The sequence below is a fragment of the Achroia grisella genome, unplaced genomic scaffold, assembly GCF_030625045.1.
Source record: "Achroia grisella isolate CSIRO2021 unplaced genomic scaffold, CSIRO_AGI_Agris_v1 utg319, whole genome shotgun sequence".
Taxonomy (NCBI): Eukaryota; Metazoa; Arthropoda; class Insecta; order Lepidoptera; family Pyralidae; genus Achroia; species Achroia grisella.
The window spans coordinates 1687979-1711169 of record NW_026712795.1 but is presented as its reverse complement, the minus strand read 5'-3'; positions in this window follow the sequence as shown (position 1 = coordinate 1711169).

Below are 23191 nucleotides of genomic sequence, written 5' to 3'. Positions count from 1 at the left end.
GAAATCGTGAGAAAATCTGTAAGTAAACCTATACAACTGTACCAATATTACAGATTGTCGTGAAGGCCTTAATCAAAACTGTTTGCCAATGAATGGGTATTAGATTAATCCAAATTAAAATATTAATAGACAAATCAAACAGCGACTTAACCTACGCCTTCGTCGGATTCAATCAGCCCACCCGGCACCTCTAGATAGGGTTACCAACCTAAAACTTCTTACGCAGGAGACAAAAATCTCATTTATCTTCAATTTGGTTTTCAATCTTTGTACCTATTATATTTTTGTTACTGCAGTTGCTAATCTTAAATCTCGTCTCATACAAAGAAGACTAAAACCTAGTATGTTGGCTCAATAAAGGTCTTCTAACATGTCCGTATATCGATTTTTTTAACGATTACTAAATTTAGGATTATTACTTGCTAAGTGTGTAGAGTAATTGAAATAGGTGTAATCTTAGATACTAATATTATAAATGCGAAAGTTTGTGAGTAGTTTGGTTTATTACTTGAGATAAAACAGATTTTGATTACACTTTACAGTAATATAGCTTATGGTAATAGTTAATTTAAAAACATATTATGTAAATTGTATATATCTATGTCTGGATCACATTATATGATATATATATGATGCAGACAAATTCACGCGTGTTAGCTAGCAAAAAATAATAAAAAAACATGGCTGCATGAATGAGACATTGTCTCATGTAATGGTATAGATAATTCGGTCTTAACACAAACATTTTCATTCTATGTAATATTTAATTGACATCACACCTGATGGTAAGTGGTAGTCGTCACCTAAACATGAATAGCATCACATACATCACACCTTCACGTGACACCCGTAAATTCTGCATTGCCATTTCGGAGAACTACGATACATGACTTTGTATACATTAATTTAGTTACCGTATCTCCCCCTTGCATCAAATCATATCTTACAAAGTAAGCAGCTTGGCGTCTCGTCTACCTTGGTAATATATGTTACTCCTATATCCTCGCATCTGGACCACCGAAGACCAAAAAATGGTGTTCCAAATCAAAGGTTGGCATCCCTGCCCGTGTTGTAGGCTTAATAAATCGTATTATACTCTGATTAATTAATTTCATCGTGTTACAGCATAATCTCGTCTCTAAATTACTAAAGAATATAACCATGATGACATTTATAAAAGACGCCATGTTGGAAAATGGCGGATGGAGCGTGATTTATTTTACATATTTAACATTTTATCTCAATAGATTTAATGTATTAACAAGTTATTACGTATTGTATTATACAATAGCTTATGAGAAGTTTAATTTTAAATTTAGAAAATTATTAAAGTAAATAATAATTGACTCCATTATACATAAGCAAATCAAGACTTTAGTACATTTATATTCACAACCTACTACTGACTGACCAGCGTAACTTAATCTGCGATAGTTTCCAGAGGCAACTGCGTTGAGTTCAACTTACTAGCATGACGACCTCGGTGGTCCAGCGGTCTAGTACACCGCTTTACGACCGATGGTCGCGGGTTCGATTCCTCGCACGGCACAAACATTTGTATTCATGAGTATGATTGTTTGTATCGGTCTGGGTGTTTTCTATATATAATATGTATGTATTTACAAAAAAATAATATCTATGTATTTGTATCAGTTATCTAGTACCCATAACACAAGCTTTAGCTAGCTTATTGGGTCTAGATGGCGCTGTGTGATTGTCCTGAGATTATTATTATTATTATTATTATTATTATTAAGGTCACATTAATCTATATTAATTACTATGTAATATTATCTTATCTGTGATATCACTAACAATCTCCTTCTCCCAACCTCATAAGGTCCTCTCTGGCTACCATCATAATAAATAATTCTTGATGGTATTGTTACAATAGACTAACTGATTTGATTCAGATCTGCCTTATTCTATAATCCTCAACTGTCCTTACCCTGTCAGAATATATCATTGACATAGATAGATATGCCGTAAAAACCAGGAGTGATCATTTGTTAGCGAAGGGATATGAGGTCCCAATGAATTTATATAATGGCGGAACGGTTATATGTTTTATGAAATTTAAATCATAATATATAAAATATCAATTGCAACTAATTTCTAATAATTTTATAACCATTTTTATATGCACATCTAAGACATCAAACGCATAGTAGAAATTTTATAAAATAGTAACATAGTAGAAGGTTTAATTACTATTTTGGTTACTGACGACAGTAAAGAAAGAATTAGGAATTGACAAAACAGAGCAATAGGTAATGACAGCTCGCTAACCGTGTACTATATGTATATATATATATAACCGTACATATTCCTATATATAATTTTCGTATTCTATTGCTGTTGGTCGCAATTAGTCTTTACAGAAAAGTAAAAAGGCGAGTGTAGAAGGCACTCAAAACCCACGGACGAACTTATGGAGTAGCTGAAAGTCGAATTTTATAGTTAACATATGTGTATGATTTTAGTTTGAGACTACACAGTTACGGGTTCGACCCTTAGCTCAGACGGGCATAATTATTATCCCTATAAGGGATGAAAATAAAAGATATTGCGTAGTTTAAAACTAGGACGTGCAACAAGCCGCGTTCGCGTTGGTTGGTGGGAAGCTACTAAGCAATTAGGTGGGGAGGCTTGCATACGGACAGTACGGCGGGTCATTGCACATACCTGTACCTTTAATAAAATTCATACGCAGGTGCGTAATACAGGTATACATACATTTCTAAACAATAGGGCAAAACAAGAACATCTTAAGAGGAACATGACATAAAAATATACAATAAATTATATATAAGTAGTGCGTCGCTTACACTGCCTCCTTAGTGCTAACTTGGTTAGCACTATCCTCCCGTGGGGATAGTACAGCGACGCGTGTAACCGGCCGGCGAATCAAACCCGTACGTGTACGCACATCAACAACACGAACTCGCCCGTCCGCGCCTGCGTGGGTCGCACTCACTATACCATGTCGCCAGCAGTTACGATCTAGATTAGGTTCTATAATAATGACGTAATCACCTACTTGTAAACACCTACATTCTTGTGTCCATTTTTGACGAGGGACCAAGCTTGGTAAATATTCTTTTAGCCAACGGGCCCAGAACATATCCGCCAACCGTTGTGCCACTCGCCAACGTTTTCTTAATTGCAGATCAGTGTCATTGTACTTGCCGAAACATGGACTAGTTGAGGAAGTACCTATCAAAAAATGATTAGGTGTCAACGCTTCCGGATAATTAAGATCAGATGACACGTGTGTGATTGGACGACTATTTACTAGTCCCTCCACTTCCGCTAATAAAGTAGCTAAAGTGTCGGGATGTATATGCTCTTTTAAGATTACTCTTAATGCAGTTTTTACTGTACGGATCATCCGTTCCCATGATAAAATGAATTTCCATTCGATTCCGCGTATGGTTCCATCGTCACGCAAGGCATCGCTGTTGAGATCTGCCAAGCTCCGTTTCAATATTGTCAGCCCCTCTCAGATTAGTGCCGTTGTCAGAAACTATGATTGGCATGCCTCGTCGAGCTGCCATGCGTCTAAGGGCCATTATAACAGAGTCAGTCTAAGATCCACTGTCAGCTCAATATGAATTGCTCTAACAGTGAGGCAAGTAAATAACATGCCATATCGTTTATGTCGCTGACGACCGACAGTGACCTAAAGAAATCCACGCCTGAATAGCTGAATGGACGCCTATTATGTTGCATCCTTTCAGCTGGAAGGTCAGCCATACGTTGTGGCTGTGGATCTGCGCGTCTGTAACGACAGAATAAGCAACGCAAAGCTATTGAGCGCACAGTTGGTCTAAGCTTTAAAATCCAAAACTGCTGCCTCAATTCGTTCACGACAAGTTCATTGGCTCCATGAAGTGCTAGTCGGTGATAGTGCTCAACTAATAAGCGTGTTATTCTGTGCTTACCGTCTAAAATGGTGGGCCTTCGAGTAGTGTGTTCAACACCTACTAATACGACCTTCAGAAAAAATACCCGAGTCGTCAATATAAGGCGTTAATTGTAACAGACGACTTGTAGGTGGTAACGACTTACCTTGTTTTAATAAGGTTAATTCGGAAGAGAAAGAATCTTGTTGACACTTTTTAATGAGAAGCTGTTTTGCCTTCTTCATTAAATGAGTATCAAGTTGCACGTCTTTACGTTGACATCTTCTAATAAATAATAATACTCTTGCGGTGGCACGCACGAGAACGATCCATCTCGAGATATTATCTTCATTTGGTAAAGATAAATCTGAGCTGGTCTCGTGACTGCATGTACCGACCGTATCTCACATTGCATCTTCTGACTGTTTACTAAATTTGCGGTCTACGGGCCACTCGTCCTCCGGGCGGCGTAAGTACGATGGACCTTGAAACCAAACGTCAGAATATGCAATTGAGAGGCGTCCTCTCTGGTGGCTACGTCTGCCACGTTAAGGCCAGACGGTACATGGCGCCACTCGCAGGACTTGGTCAACTCATCCAGTTCACCTAGACGATGTGCAACGTAAGGCTTGTAGTCACGTGGATCACTGCGTAACCACTGCAATACTGTACTGGAATCAGTCCAAAAATACCTTTTTGTAGGCTGAACATGTTTATGATCGTTACATATAGTGGTAGCGAGGCGCGCTCCGAGAAGAGCACCCTGCAATTCCAGCCTAGGAACAGACACAGGTCGCAGGGGACTCACCCTGCTTTTACTAGACACAAAACAAATAAGTACATAACCGTCTGAACGAATAAATCGCCAGTACATAACAGCTGCGTACGCCTTTATAGAAGCATCACAAAAAACATGCAATTGTGTCTCTTTAATATAACAATTGTCTAACTCATTCGTACTAATATTAATACATTGCTCGCTTTCATAACAACGTGTCCAGTCGCCTGTATTAGCGTAGCAAATGCGTAGCGAGTGCAGCTGCCGTAAATCGCATAACCAATGGATCCACCGTGCATGTTCGTCGGTATGGATGCGGCAATTCCACTCAACTCCACTGCGATGTACATACTGGAAAATAATTTTCCCTTTAATAATAAAAGGAGAAAGAAAGCCATGTAAATCGTATACCGACATAATAATACTCAACATTTTAGCTTTAGTGGGTGGTTCTGTCCCGTCTAAAATGTTTTGCGGTATGCGATCTAAAGATATTTTAAATCCGAACGTGTCGTCGCTCGGATGCCATATCAAACCCAAAGTGCGCTCACTTGTGTTCGTAGCTCCGAGTTTGAACTCGACTGCAGTCGGCGCAAGCGCCTCTAGCGGCACGTTCTGTAAAACGTATTTACTATTGCTCGACCAGCGTGTGATTTCAAACCCAGCCTTACTCTGTATATATGTTATTTCGCGCAATAATTGAATAGTCACTATCACAAGAGTGTAAACAATCGTCCATGTAGTGATTATTTACAATGACGTCCACAGCTTCAGGATACTGATCCTGATATTTCATTGCATTTTTATTTTTTACATACTGGGCAATAAATGGTGAACTAGTAGCACCAAATACCAAGCTTTGCATTACACAAACCTTCGGTTCCGTTTTTCCATCTGGCTGCCACAGAAAACGTAATACGTGCTGGTCTTCAGGACGAATTTTAATTTGAAGGAACATATCCTTTATGTCTCCTATTATAACAAACTTATGTTCACGAAAACGTAACATGATACCTAATAATGAATTATATAGGTCAGGGCCAGTTAGAAAGTCATTGAGACACATACCCTGTACTTTACCTGCACCATCAAATACTACGCGTAACTTGTCCGGTTTATTTGGATTTTGAACCCCAAAGTGTGACAAGTACCAAATGTGACTAGCTGAGAGTTCAGAATCATTAAGTTCTCGAGCGTAGCCGTGCTGGAACAGCTTGTCTATCTCCCTTCTATACTTATATGCGTAGGCATTGAAACCGTTTCAGTAAACTCTGTAATCTCGATCGTGCATACTCATAACTATCAGGCATAATAAAATTATCTTTAACAAACGGTAAACCAACTTCCCATCGATTACCTACATTACGTGCCGTGTCGTCTAATATACGAAGAGCTCTTAAATGTGCCGTATTGTCACGTCTTAAGGTCGAAATTCCTATTGCATCTATATCGAATGACTGCTTAACTAAACTATTTAATTTGCTAATATCGCTCACCTGTGACTCGGTGTGAGTGAGATGGAATGATGACCATTCGAACGCGAGTGAGTGCGACCAAAACAGCCGTGTATGGACCAACCTAATCGAGATCGAGTCGCATAAGGTTCATTTTCATTTCCATGCAACATCTCTAAAGGAGCAAGTAAAAATAATTATCTTCTCCGATCAGTAAGCGAGGCACTACACATTGTTTACAAACATAATTTTTTACGGGTAACAAGTGTTCACAATTAATATTATTTATGACAGATAAATTTTGTTGAGGCAATTTTAATTTATTTACTTGGCGCAAAGTTATATTATATTGAACATTATCAAATCCAGATATTTTTGTACATATTTTTGGAGCGTCTGACTGAAATATTTCAATACCAAATGCATCAATGAATTTTATTGAGCTACAATCTACACTTTTTATACCTAACTGAGTAACTAACTCTCTGTCGATCATAGAAATGGATGCACCGTCGTCTAATAATGCATAGGTACATACATTACCATTGGGTCCACTGAGATTCACTTTTATCACTTTGAGTAACACATCACTACGCTGTCGAGAGACGGGGGTGGATGAGCGCGGCTCGTGCGCCGGCGCCGCGGCCACATGCGCCACGATCGTGTTATCTGCGTCGGCGGCCGATGTTGATGATTGTGCCTCGACAGTCGGCTTCTCACGTGACGTAGTAGGCTTTTTATAATGAAGTAAGGGGTGGTGCGCGAGTCCACAGTTATCAATACCGCACATAGGTGCCGTGCATACGGTTTTATCATGTTTACTAGATAAACAATTATAACATAAGCCTTGCATCTTTGCATATCTCCACCGGTCCTTTCTCATAGCTCGCTTGAATACTCTGCAATCGGTTAGGAAATGAGCGGACTTGTTACAAAAGTTACAGAATATACTATCTGGTTTCGATATAGTGGTAAAAATAGGTCGACTGTATCGTGATCTGTCATCAATCTTTTTGTGGGGTACGGACTCTGATTTTTTATACTGTGATACTCCCACAACGATCACCATCTCAGCTTCCTGCTTTAAAAATGTAGCCAATAACTGTAACTTAGGTACATCACTTGATAGTCTTTTGTAAGCATATTCTGTCCATTTAGTTATAAGAATACTGGGCAACTTGGATATAATTGCAGATAATAATTCTGGACTGCGTAAATAATCTAATTGATTGAGTGCAAGTAACGTTGCAATGCAGTTATTTATTTTAACAGAAAAATTAATTAGGTCATGATGATAAGAAGTAGGTAATGGACTTAACTTTCTCATTTGTGAAGTAAGGTGCTGTATGATGATATCAGGGCGCCCAAACCTCATCTCTAATGACTGGATTACAAATTCTGGTGATGTGTTGCCGATCAATAAGTCAGTGACGGCTTCCTTGGCGTCACCTTTCAGGGCTCGACGTAGTCTCCACAAATTTTCTGAATCACTAAACCGGCATGTATTAGTGGATTCTATATAAGCATTTTTGAAATGCAACCATTCTATAGGGTCACCACTGTATGATGGTAACTCTCGTGGTGTGGACAACCGGGTCAACAGGCGGTCATCCTGCTGCGTAGACGAGGTAGTCATGGTCCTTCAATGTGTGAGCTAGCTGCAAGATACTATCGACGGGCATCTCGGGAGCAGGAACATGGCTTATATCCTTAACATTAGCTGCCAGCCCTGCCTCGTTCGTCGTTGCTGCCGCCTCTGGAACCTCAATTCCTGTCGGCTGTATGTTGCTCTGCTCTAACCACTGTTCCACATGAGACTGCGCCTTCCTCCGGCTGCTAGTCCTGCTTATTAGGGATGGACATCTAGACTCGACACCATCGTCTTCTTCAAGCATAGCCAAATCGACTTCCAGCTTTTTGTCGATCAGCTCCATCTGTATTTATATATATATATTGCTTGCGTCGAGTTAACGACGTAGATTCTTTGGTAACAACCGATTCATTCTTGATAGTATGACGCGATGTAGACATTTTACGGTCATGAACAATATCACTGCGAGCCGTGGGTTTAGCGGGGCTCGGTACTACCATGCGGCTTGAGCCGAGCACATGTTCACTAGCACTATCTAACCTGTCGCACAACTTATTGCGTTCTTTTATTGTGAGTTTATCGCGGGGAGGTGTTACAAACATGATTGTACTTCACTGTACACTGGTGTAGATTTGGATCGAAGGATCAGATTATAAGGGATGAAAATAAAAGATATTGCGTAGTTTAAAACTAGGACGTGCAACAAGCCGCGTTCGCGTTGGTTGGTGGGAAGCTACTAAGCAATTAGGTGGGGAGGCTTGCATACGGACAGTACGGCGGGTCATTGCACATACCTGTACCTTTAATAAAAATCATACGTAGGTGCGTAATACAGGTATACATACAATTCTAAACAATAGGGCAAAACAAGAACATCTTAAGAGGAACATGACATAAAAATATACAATAAATTATATATAAGTAGTGCGTCGCTTACAATCCCAGTAGAATGGAATGGGGAATCAATCGGACCACTCATTGTCCAATATAATTATAGCAATAGAACATTTATAATTAAAAATAAAATTACGATGGTTGTGATTTTTAATAATAAATTTATATTAATTGATGATGGATTTTGATTAATCTGCCGTGACATTTGTACTTTGCCGATATTCAGCTTCTATTCATAAATGTATTAAAACAACACAGCATTCGTGCGATGGAATTAATTTCTTTTGTCAAAAGCTGTATTTCGTTATTAATTGAAGTTAGAAATATTTACCACAGACAATTCATTCGAAATTTAGTTAAACGATGGAGGCTTCTGTACATACTATTATATATTTTGTGATTATAAATAAATAAATAATCCTGGACAATTAACACAGCGCCATCTAGTCTCACAGTAAACAAGGCTTGTTATATAGGTACTAAACAACTGATATTAATTTTATTTTCTATTTTATATATTTAGGTAATCAACAGCTTATACAATTTATACACATTATATAGTATTACATAAAGCCAATAATATATACCTCACAAAATGTGTGAGCAGAGGGAGAAGCAATACGAAGTATAACAACATTATACACAAGTTTATTATTTAAAATTAAATACCTACTTAGACATTAAAATTTACGTTAGAAATTAAATACATATATAATTTACAATATACATATATAATTTTAAGTGTCATAAAAATATCGGGAGCTCATAAATAATATAATTATGGTAAATATCCCGCTTATAAATATAAAGTACAATTATAAAAACTCTATCTTAAACTTCTATTTATTTGGTTATATAATATTACTTGTTTGATAAATTATATTATTATTATCTACCTATAGTCCATACACAAATTGAAATAGATAAGACCAACTTGTTCAAAATTTACTAATTTGCGCAAGTAAGAACACAAAAAGATAAAAAATAAGCTCAGTGTAGAACATTGCTCAGATTATAAAATCATTACTTTCAAATCGGGTTACCTTATTGATTGCTTTACGTTATATTACATTTTTAATAAATTTTGAACATCTCGTCTATTCAGAAACAGTAAATAAAGTTAAATTATTTTTCTTTTGCCATCACTTTTATGAATCCAAAATTATTGAAACCAAACAATAGTATAAAATTATTTTCTATTCATACTAATATTACAACTGTTAAAGTTTGTCTAGTTAATACCTTTTGAGGACTAAACAGCTGAACGTCTGCCGGACGGAAGTAAGTTATATTTTGCCTCAAAAGAGCTGACGAAGACGTAGCAACTAATAGTAAATTATAAATATTAGTTTTTTTTTTTATTTTATGAAACTTAACTCACCATCCTCTCCAGAGAAACACATTAAACAATTAAAACTCTTGTCGTATCAAATCGCGACTGAAATTGTTAATATATATAGAGGTACAAAGATTGTAGACACAACAGAAGAGAAACAAATATAATAAAAAAAAAATTAAGAAAACCATCTCGTATTAAAAGTATTTTATTAAACCCTATTAATACCCTATTAGTACCTATTAATAGACAATATGCTACGTTAAATAATACCAATAGTTAAAGTATCTAGATATTTAAGATACAAAACTGAAGTGTCCCACCCAGCATCTGTCCGGTGATTGGATTCCTGATGAAATTGCTTCGTCTACCGAACGATTTAATATTTATACCTCAGACAACTAGGTATCTATTACCTACGAGATTTTACTTGCAAAGTAATTTCAATATATTTTTGTAGAAATTCAATTAAATTTATTTCTGTAACTTACAATTTTGCATAGTAGTCTTGTACTCTACATATAGACCACAAATATTACTATTGGTTATTGACTTATTATTCGTTAATAAAATAATGGATCTAAACCGTACCTTTGCTACGTTGGTCCAATACTAACACCAAAATGAGAATGTTGTTATTCGCGCTGTCGCGCTGTTAATGGTACCGAATAAGAGTAACCCTTTAAAATGCTGAATAGAAATACAATTAACTACCTTATCAGGGTTTACAGTTGAGAGTGCATATCAATTTAAATTATAGAATAAATTATTAATGCTACGATACGTAATAATTATTACATGAAACATTTATACTTTTTATTGTATATTTGACATAAGTTCAAAATATTGTAGATTTTTCTAACAGTTTCATTCTTCACTTTTCTCTTCAGCTCTTATCATAAGAAACATACCCAGAATAAGTAATCATTATATTCGATTATTTATTCTAGTTGTGATTTTTATAGTTAAAGATTTTTGTACAGATTAGCAAGTAAATAAATGCACTGTGTTTTTAACTATCTTAGACTTTGGTTAAAATAGTCTGTGCGAGTACCTCTGTAAACCTATTACTGTTTGGTAATATATATGTTAGAAAAATAGAAATAATAGATACACTCATGATCTCGCAGCTAGTGTAATGGAATCTATAATTGAATTTCTGATGAAACTACTACTGCGTTATTGGAATTATTTAATATTTGCAGAATATCATTCGATACTTTCATTTGCAATATCTTTTATATTACTTTCAAAGATGTTTATTTCATTCATATTAAGCAAGAATAGAGTAAATAATTTTCAATATAACACTCCGATATATTTTTAGTCATGTAATTCATTTTTTATTTTTTTATTAATTCTTAACACTAACTGTGGTGTCGAATTCAAAATACAAAATTATAATCTAAATCTAAAATCATATTTTACTTCAGTAGATATTATTATAAAATACCTAACACGCACAAATTATATTATTACCGATACTGCTATTATAAATGGGTATTATATTATATATCTACATATTTCATTCAACTACTTAATCTTGTTTACCAAAATTTTCAAATTCAAATTATACATATAAATTTAAAACTACACATTAATATTACATTAAGTATCAATTTATTAGATATAATAATAATAATATGATTTATTTATTTCTCCTCACAAACATGATGGCAACAATACATGTAGTATTTTTTTATAGTAAAATACTTAAATTTATTATTTTATATAATCAACCATTGAAGTGACTTCTTGAAATAAAATTGTGATAGTAACGATCAAATTTATTCGATCATAAAGTACTATTATTGAGGACGGCGCGGCGTAGCGATTTTATCAAAAATCCCAGCTTTCCTTACCCTATCGGCCATATATTCTTATTATGATTTAGTATCAATAAATTTGTAGAACAAAATAATATTACGGGATGATTTAGTGATTTACTACCGTAACTCGTCAGTTCTAATTATATTAATATCATAACAATATTGTCACATATTACTATTTATGTATTGAAATTGTATTTAAAATATGATTGTTAGTTTGTTTGTCCTCTGATTTGCTTAACTACTCAACCAATCATCATGAAATTTAGCAAATAATTGCGCCTAATTATTTACATAAAACTGTCACAGAAAAGAATCACTCACCAAAAATCGCAGAGCATGTTAGGAATACCGGTTGAAACATAATAAATACACATAATATTATAAAACAAATACCTCATTGATACATAAACATTGTACATTAATATAACATTAATGTATGTAACGGTAATGTAAGACAGGTTGCGTCTTCTTAATTTGCCAAAACGATTCGCAAGCTTCTGAATTCGCAATCGGAACACAAAAGGCTTGGGTGGAACATAAATATTTTAACGACATTAGAAAGCGAATAGTGATTCACGAGCCGATATTTCGAACGGTTCGGTAATGTTGTATTTTTTTGTTTTTAAGTATTGACCCTTAAAGATTTTATATATTAACTTATATTTAAATATTTAACCCTTTATAATAAACTAAATATGCCTAAGAGCAATAAATAAAACCAGTCCCATTAATTCAGATCTCTTCTCATTTTATTAAATCTGGTAATTGTTTTTTTTTTATTTTCTAACATTTTTTTATTTATTTCGAAAGTTAAAAAAGCCGATGGTAAGCGATAACCGTTGCCTATACTACGAATTTCACATTATCATGTGACACCAATGCTAAGGTGCCTATAATCCTGTTTAGATATAGATGTATGTAGGGCACCTTACAACCGAAATCCAGCTTACAAATCAATCAACCAAACAAGCAAACCAACACGGATGCAGCTGTTTTATCCACGTATCTCTGCTCTGTTTATAGCTATGACGATTTTGAGAAGCTGTTCAAAGAACTATTCTTTGTATAGTACAAAATTATATCGGTGACTTTATTCTCGTGACATTGAATGACCAGGGTTTTAAATAACAAACAAATTCACTTTCACATTTTTTCAAAGTTTGTTAAAGACAACGTAAACAAAAGCGTTAGTAACTTGTTAGTATTTTTTCCAGTTACAGTATCAAGTTCTTAGTAACTGCCTATCTACTATATCATAGAGTTATAATTGTTGTTCTACAGATAAACATGATATTTACGTATAATAATAATAATAATAATAATATATTTATCTCCTCTCCTTAAGAGGGGAGATGAGAATTTTTGGAAAAAAAAAATATTAATATATTTATTTCCCCAAAAATATAATACATATTAGTAGATAATTCCTATTACATATATATACATATATATAATATAAATAAGTCCTTTTCTTTTAAGCTATTTTTTAGCTTAATGCACCGTGAAAGTCGTAATATATATTTTTTAATTAACTCCGTTCATATAATTACCGATTAATACACCCACGGACTCGTTTTATTTATCAACCCATGTGCGTTAACAGTTTGTACAGATTCCAATGCTTCATTTAAGGATTCTTGAGTTGGATTCCGAAGGCAAACTTAGCAATATCGCGCTCTCCTTAAGTATTTTTATATTAATTTGTCTGAGCGGATCACTTGGAATTTTGCGCTATTTAGCAGTGGCATTTCGATTATTAGAATTTCTTTCTGAGCTCAATTGAATGAAATTGAATAGCTGAATATTCATTGTTTTTTATTACATATTCATGTTTCACTTTTAATATGAAAGCGAAAAAATATTTTTTTTTGTCATCTGCAAAATTTCAACTATTATTCTTGGAATTTTTGAACTTATTTATAAAATCGAATATCGCTATATTTTATATTGTTATTTTTTTATATTTTAGGAGCCCTTTATATTCAAATTTTATTTGAGTAATGCCCACGGCTCAACAGAATGCAGATAAACTTTATGTTGTAATAAAAATTATCCTAATTATAAGTTTTCTATATAAAAAAAAATATATATTCTGTAAATAAACATTTATCTCACTTGGTAAGAGTGTTAATCAGTTACGACGCTTATCAACTATACAATTTCATTATTATTTAATAAAACTATATTTTAAGATTTTTTTTAAACCTTAAGTTATGTGGTTACTAAATAAGTAAAGGAAAAAAAGAACTAAATTTATTTTCTAATTTTCACTTTTGTTTTTTCATGAAATTAGGTTCAGTTTCATGAGCATTATACCTAGCTTTGGACTTCGGTATACTATATAAGCTCATATAATAATAATATTTCTGTAATCTATAAAAAGATTTAATACTTAATACACCTTTAGGGCTGCAGATGCGAAATTACTTTCTAGAGCTACGTGGGATCTGAAGCTACATTATTAAGGTTTTATTATATATTGAGTTCTATAAAGTCATCACTTATGGAGTTGTAAGGTAAAAAAGGTGGGTGTAAAAAATTGAAAAATCATATTAATGCTAGCAAATTTAAACAGCAGGATATATTTGTTAACATTAAAAAACATACAAAAAATATAAATACATATTCTTTGTATGTAGAGTAGTTAGTAGATGTGAGAAGAGAAGTTTAGTAGATGTAGAGTAAGTTAAGGATTATTATTCTACAACCGTAACACGGCTTAAACAAATGCTTCGTGGTTTGAAATATGAAAGCCTGAAGTACCTGTGATGACTGTTTACAAAGTTTATCTTTAGGTCTACAAAACGGAAATAGACTTTGTAATATATTGTGGTTGCACTAAATATTCTACGCTAATAATGTTTGAATTGGGTAAAGGATTGATAGTAATTGGACTGTTGACCCTATTACCAGCAATGTACCATGTCGAGTTGACATCCAAGTCATTCTCCGTTAGCGCAAGCTAGTGAACCATTCCATAATAATTCATTAGCTGTCAGCTGTCAAAATTACATTAACAAAGATCAATCACAGGACTTCCCAAACATAAAAGATAAAGGGCTATAGTGTCCGAGTCCAATAATTGGCTCCTTCGCAGATGAGAGGTTAGAAAAAAAGGGTCTGAATTACAGCCCATGCTGTTGAAACTTTCCTATATTATTAAAAGTGAATATTATAGGATACATCATTATTATAACAATACTCTGTCCTATACAAGTCAGTATATAAATTCATTGAATCGTGAAATTGAGTTCATGTTTGCATTTAATTTAATTTGTGGATTGCGGATTTAAAATTAAAAAAGTTTGTAGGTTATATAACCTAAAACTCAGATGAACCGGCAAGTATAAATTTAGACTTCAATAAATCCGACGAATCTCCCACATAGTCCGACATCCATCTTAATTATTCGTTATCATTAATCATATAATTCTGATCAACATTTATTTAAATGAAAAACACGCAACTTTCTTGCTCATTGTTCTTGTGATGAGTCTGCGTTCCGAATGATTGGTAGAATAAAAAAAGTATGATTATTTTATTATTATATATTCTATTATATTATTAGAATATATCATTCTAATAATGTGATATAAAAAGTGCTTATATTAAGTTTATTTGAATAAAGATTTTATCTCTTTTCATAAAACACTCTCACTCAATCATTTAAAACAAAACTTTATTAAAATTCTCTTTAAAAGACTCAAGATTATTTCAGGCACAATATCATTATCCATAAATATATATTGTAAACCACGCTTTTTTTGAAACTATTTTATGACCTTTAATTTTAAAATCAACAGAATTAATATAGGATAAATACATATTAGAATAAAAGGAATTTTGAATTTATTGAATAATAATGAATTTTGAATGAAAAACATTTAGAATAAAATTATATCAGAAATTGCATATATCGCTTAAACATATACAAAATATCAGTTAATATAATTACCGCTCGTATTTTAAGTGAGCTGTAAATCAGAATACAGTCCAAACGGGCTTTGATCATTCACAGGGAAATAGCTGAAAGCGACAGGTTTCATGAAAGGCTGAATAAACCAGACATTTCCATGATTTGCCATACTTGGACATTGGAGAGGCTTCAAGGGGATCGATTGTTGGACAGGTAAGTATTTGTAGAGGACAGATTAAATAGGGACATACGGACAGATAGGTCGGTGAAGTTGTTTATAACTAATACCTGTTCAGATAAAGTTACGGTATATTTACAATATATATGTATTATGTTGTATATAGCACAGCTATTCATCGCTATAGGCATAAAACCACATGTTTTTATAGATATTTAATTATTACGACGGCCTCGGTGGTCTAGAGGTTTAGCACACCGCTTTACTTCTAATGGTCGCCGGTTCGATTCCTCGCAAGCACAAAAATTTGTATTCATGAGTATAACTGTTTGTATCGATTTGGGTGTTTTCTATGTATAATATGTATGTATTTACGAAAAAAATATATATGGGTTTGTATCAGTTATGCTTGCCCATAACACAAGCTTTAGCTAGCTTAACTTGGGTCTAGATGGCACAGTGTGAATTATCCTAATATTATTATTACTATTAATTTTAAAATATTATTATATATACGTATAATTAGTAAAAATCTGTAATTAGTTATATGAAACGTGGTCCCGTGAAATCCCGTGATTTTTACTAATAATGACTGAGTCAAGTTTAAAACAGTAAATATTATTATAGTCCAATAATTGTACATTATTGATTCAAAAGCCAGTACTATAAAATGTTTAAATAATGAATATAGAAATAATTCTTTTTTTAATATATTTATCCCATATCAATAAACTATTATGAAACGACCATAAGAGTTATTTTTTGTCGGACTACTCTAATGCTGTTGGCCGCAGCTGGCCTTTACAGCTTCACCGGACGTTAGGGGGCGAGTGCAGATGGCACCCCAAACCCGCGGAAGGACATATGGAGCGGCTGAAGGCCAGCTCCTGCCTGACGGCCACGACTTTAGTCTGAGGGCACCACTAGGGGTTCGAACCTCGGCTCAGGCCGTCGTAATTTCGATCCCCGTTTGAATTGGACGGAGGATCGATCGGAGGGGTATCATAATAGAATTTTCGGCATTGTAAACAAAGGCCTGTATACATCTTTCACGGCCATCTATACACTACCTATATCTTATATTGCGACTTGTTTATGTAATTGGAAAAGCAAACAAGCTGACGACCTACCTGATTTTATATATACACTGCTGTGCCCGCGGTTTCATCCGCGTGAAATATATAGCCTATATGTTAATCTGATGTATAAGCTATATCATTGTAAAGTTTAATCAAAATGTTTTCAATAGTTTTCGCATGAAAGGATAATAAACATCCGTACTTACAAACTTTAGCATTTATAATATTAATAAGATAAGATATTTATCTACACATCTCTACATATAAATAAAATTGGAGTATCTGTTTGTAATATTGAAATAACCGTTTTTTACTACTCTCTGGTTACTATCATCTATACATATACGTTTTTACTACATGAATATAAACTCTGAAATGGCTTGACCGATTTTGACGGGACTTTTTTTAGCAGGTAGCTAGTATGTAATAGTGAGTAACTTAGGCTACTTTTATTAAAGAAAAATAAATCGCGACGAAGTCGCGGAACAGCTAGTCTATAATATATGTATAAATGACTACATTTAAGATGAACATATAGAACTCATAAGATTAAGATTAACAGCAAGATAACACACATTTTATCATTTCTGAAGACTAAAATTTCATGCCTTCACATCCAATATTTTTATGACTACTCGTACCCTACAAACGAAGCAGCTTACAAAGTAAACTCTCTGCCAGCTGAAATAAATGTAATTGAGATACCAATACAGACGACTATTTACAGTCTCCTCCAGTTTTTTTAGTTCATCCCTAGTAAATTGTAATATATACATGTGCTAAGTATGAGTCATGTAATTATTTTATCTCTTTCATTGGTCGGTTCGTCCATGATTAAAGCAAACAGGGAGGGTTAAAAGGGTCACTGTTTGTTGTATGGAGGGTTAGACGGGACATTTGCGTCATCGTCAAAAACAGTAATAGCGAGGTATCTATACTAATATTGTATCCGTGTAAAGTACTGTTTGTTGCCTTTTGAATGGATCTTAATAAAAATTGTATATGTTATAAAGATTCGTCGACATTGAAATCCATTTTTCGCTGTTATAAAATTCTGAAATGGAGATCAGAAATTAGATATAATAACATTCTTAGAAAATGTAATATGTCACTATGAAATGAACTCTACTTCTTGTGGATACAACTAATTAAAAATCAGGCTATCCACATTTCATAGTGACATATTACATTTTCTAAGAATCTACTCCTTACAAATATGGACGTTGTGGGAACTATTTTCTCTAGAGTGAGAGATAAAGACTCTTCCTATACAATATTTTATTCATTACGAAATAATAATTAATTTTAGAAGTTTAAGAATAAACTAAGAAAATATAATGTGATCATATTTTGTTTTAAAAAAGAAGAACACCTTCTTCTTTCTTCTTCTATATCAGATTTAGAATAAAATCAGTCAATTTTAACTATTACATAATTAGAATTTTTAAACACAACTCTAGAAATCTGTTGTGTTTAAAGATAATTAAAATTGACTGATTATGTGTACATGTATTAGAATTGACGTGTCTATTAGTACCACATAAAAAAATTGAGAAACTAAGGAAGTTTCTAGATGCAACTGAATGGAAGTCAGCCTGACACGTTGCTTTACTATAGGATTAGCTATGAGACTATTCATAACAATAATGTTGATAATATTGGCTGGAAAGGTATAGACTTATTATATATATTTTGACATAAGTTCAAAATATTCTGACTTCAATGCTTTAGATCTTTGTAACAAATAATCATTTAAATATCCATTACTAAGAATCCCTATCTCCGACTAATTGTCCGTGTAGTAAACGAAACTAAGGCATTTGCTAATTAAGAAACATAGCACATATTTATGGCAACCTAAATACTGACCCACATAGGGTATATGGTAGAAACATAGCTACCATAAAGCGAAGAAAGGTAAGGAATTAGTACACATCGATCTCCACTGTCTTAGAAACCACTTGTTGACTGTGGTGTAAATAATAAGAAAAGGCGAAATAATACATAAAATAATTTCTAAATTTAATATTGTACATTTTTAATTACACAAATTTATATCGGTTATTTTTAGTCGAAAGTCCTTGACATTATTATTGAAAAAGCTTTTATTGACAAGCAATGTGGAAATCTGAAAAGATTTTTTTAAACATATTAATCATTTTAATCACATCACGATAGCGCATGGATCCTATTCATTGGTTTAAAATACAAAATTCATTTTTATTTATTTGCAGAGTTAAGCGTGGTAAAATTGTACCTACTAACTTTCAATAATTATATCCATAGTAATATTATACATTCGGAAGTCTGTCTGATTGTTATGTTTTCATGGCTAAAGGACTCAATAAATCTTAATGAAATTTAACGTGAAGATTATATCACGATAAAGGGAGGAGATCTGCAGAAGAACCAGAGTGACCGACATAGCCCGAAGAATTGCGACTCTGAAGTGGCAATGGGCAGGGCACATAGCTCGTAGGACAGATGGCCGTTGGGGCAGTAAAGTCCACGAGTGGCGACCACGGACCGGAAGACGCAACATGGGAAGGCCTCCAGCAAGGAAACGATCTGGTCAAGATCGCTGGAAGGCATCATATCACCGATCGTCGTGGAGATCTTTGGGGAGGGTCTTCCGGGCTGTGATGATGATGAAAGGGTGAAAATAAAAAATAAATGTCATGCCATCTTCGTACTATGGAATGGAAAGACATGAGTCGTAACATGATGTGTGTAACTTCATGTATACAGATGATAGTTACCACGTAGCATTAGGATGGCTATTTGCCATTTCAATTCCATAAAAAAAGTAATTTGCTCTTAACTTGTGCCGCGACTCAGGTGAAAAGGCCGCGTGGAAGCCCATCATTCTTTGTAATGTTCCATTTGTAGAGCGATAGCCTTTTATTGTCCGTTCTACTAGGCTTTGTTCCTTTTGTGTTTACTGCCAGCATATCACGGGAAATGAAGCTTTTCTCATACACAAGTGACTATATTAACTTCACTAAAAAGGTTTTAACCTGCTGCTTTTACTACTTTGTATATATATGTAAGTGACTGTCCATTTGTCCTTTTCTCGACTAATGACTGAATTTTCATTTTAATGATTAAATTCATTTTAATAATTCATATTAATGAATAAATGATTTTAATAAATAAAAAATTTCGTTTGAGTTTATTGCCCATCCCTTAGCAGCCGTTTCTTGGCACCCCCATCGCCTCCGTTCGATCAAGAGCCATTACAAATAGAGATCCTAATTACGACGTCTTGAGTCGAGAGTCTGAACCCTAGCGGTGCACTTAGACTAGAGTCGTATCTGTGAGACAGGAGCTCGCCTTCAGCCGCTCTATAAGTCCTTCCGCGGGTTTGGAGAGCCATCTGCAACTCGACTATCGCTCGGTGAAGCTGTTTTTTATGTACTTATTAGTTTCTTGCTATTTTATCTCAACTGCAGCAACAAGCGGACTGGGAAGTAGGCATCGTCGTAAAAAAAATTGACTTTCATTAGTGGTAGAGAATGCCTTATATAAATGTACAATAATTAAGTTTAAAAATGAAGATTTGTATGCGAAGGGCAGACATAGGGGTTCTCTTATATATGAAAATTATATTTATTCACTTTGAAATCGATAAGAAAAAGGCGGTCGAAATTTAAATCTCTTTTTACTATTTGTTTAAAAATGTAGGTGCAATGTTTTTAATAACACTAATTGGATCTTGCCATCAATAACTTGCAGCCACTGGGATCCAATTAGTGTCGAGGGTAGGGTGAAAAAGCACTTGCTAAGTTAGCATAAGTCATAGTGCTGCTATCTAATGAGATATCAATTGTCTTTCTTCAGTGGTTTATATACATAGACCGTATCTACTATACCAGTGAGACAATAAAAGTAGGTGTACGGTAATCGCACATGCCTGCTTATCTGTGTAATACACAATTGCCTACACATGCAATTTCACTTCTATACATATCACCTCATTATATTTATTTTAGTAATAAAAATCAGTGTTCGCCTGCGATAACATTCAACCAAGGCGGTTTTATTTATCAAAAACCCCTCATCAATCAATCAATAGCATTATCACGGAACTGTGGGCTTAAACCCCCACAGAAGGGTAGTCAAGATTTTAGAGTGCCGCCTAAGGTGGTACGGCCATGTCATGCGGCAATCATCAGACCAAATGACAAGAACAGTGCTTCACATATGTACCCAGCCCAGAAGACGCGGCAGACCCCGTCTCACATGGATGACCTTTATTGAGAGGGATATAAAAAGCGCCAAAATAACATCTCTGACGACCCAGGACAGAACGTCCTGGCGAAGTCTGACCAGACGGGCCGACCCCCAATAAATAGAATCAAGCCCAGGCAAAAGAAAAAGGTATTCCGGTGAAACTGCGTGTAGATTAAACTGACATGGAATACTGCTAGCAATGGGGTTATTAGTATACATTACTAACAATACCCTTTTCCCTATGAAGATAGATTCTATCAGAAGAACGATCATGGGATGTCATCTGAAAATCAATGTTATGTACCCTGAATAAGCTTTCACACTGAGCTTATGACCTTTTTATGTTGCTGTGTAGGTATCATACATAATAACACAAACTATAATGGTAATATTATCTATGTATTGTTTTACCTTTATATAAGTGTAGTAGTGTGTAATTAAAAAAAAATCAAATAAACGTCTTATCTATCATTATTCTAAAAAAAGCAGACGATGTAGCAAGTAACCGCTAGTATTTTAAATACGAAAATTGTCTGGCCGTCTGTCTGTTTATTACTTATTCAATAATTGGCGAAATAGATATTATTGAAATTTAACAAGAAAGAAAAACCAGATTATATCGCGGGTAACTCCTAGTACTATGTATTATACATCAAATAAGATACAACTCGAATTTAATTTTCCACCACTAATTATCTCTATTAATCCTGTCTTCTGTTAATTTGGTTGGTTCAGAGCATTTCAAGTTTTAATTAAAACTGTAGAGGGTGGAAATTTAAATAAAGCAATACGTAAAATAGAATTGCCCGTCTGTTAACTTACTAATTGCAAATTTTGCTACAGTTTTATTCGTCTAATGGATACATATGTTGAAATTAATAAAGTAAAATGACAAAAATATAATTAAAGACAATAATTCTAGAGGGATAGTTAGAAACACTGACGATGGCGTCGTGAATGTTAAACTAAACATATTTATATTATTTTGCTATTTCTATTATTGTTTTTTTTTTTTGTAAATACGAACAGTAATCAATGTATCGTAATCACAATCACTGTGCCGTACGTTGTAACTCTCAATTTTCGTTCAATGTAAATAAAGTTCGTATGCCTCTGTACCATAAATTCAATGCAATCGCTTACACTTTATATTAGAAGCCAACATGCAATCAAACTATTTGACTTCAAAAACAGAAGATCAAAAATTCATGAAGAGCAGTTCCAGTTCTGCACTTATAATAATATAATAATAAAGTTTAAAAACAAACATTTCTAAAATAATGTGATTTATTTATAAACACAATGCACATACGTAACAATTGATTTGTTTTGTAACAAGCACAAGTAATAAAATTATCAGAAATATTTTATTATATTAATTTCAGAAAGTAATAATATATTAATAATTACACATAAAATCTCTACAATATTATCTAATATAAATAAAATATCAACAAAAAAAGGATTCTTAATTTAAATATATAACAGCTGTATATATGCGTCATGCACAGCATAATGATGAGGTTTCAGGATGTTGTGGGGCTACCGCGTTATTCTAGTACTGAAGCTGAAGAGGAAACCTGTAGATGCATAAATGAAATATCTCCTTTGGAATGTCCTGAGTACATAAACTCTATCTTGAGGAGATAAAAACCATCGCTCCTGGGCATATCATTCAATTCTTGTTCATGATGGATCTAGGCAGCGAAGTTTTAAAAAAGGCCAGCACAATAGATCTATGTAGGTCGCAGTGCTACAGGTCTTACTGACAATAGCCCAAAACCCTCAGTAAAAAAAACTCTGGTGCATTTAGCGTGTTCGCTCTTAAACGAACATATAAGTTTTATGTCATGATAAGAAAAAAATGGCATCCTTAGTTATCAGAATGCGCGGTAGCTCCAACACATTCTGAAAACATTGATTGATAAACTTCATACACCGGTAATACAACACTTTGTTCGTGTATATATTGGGCAAAGTTAACTACTTGTAATC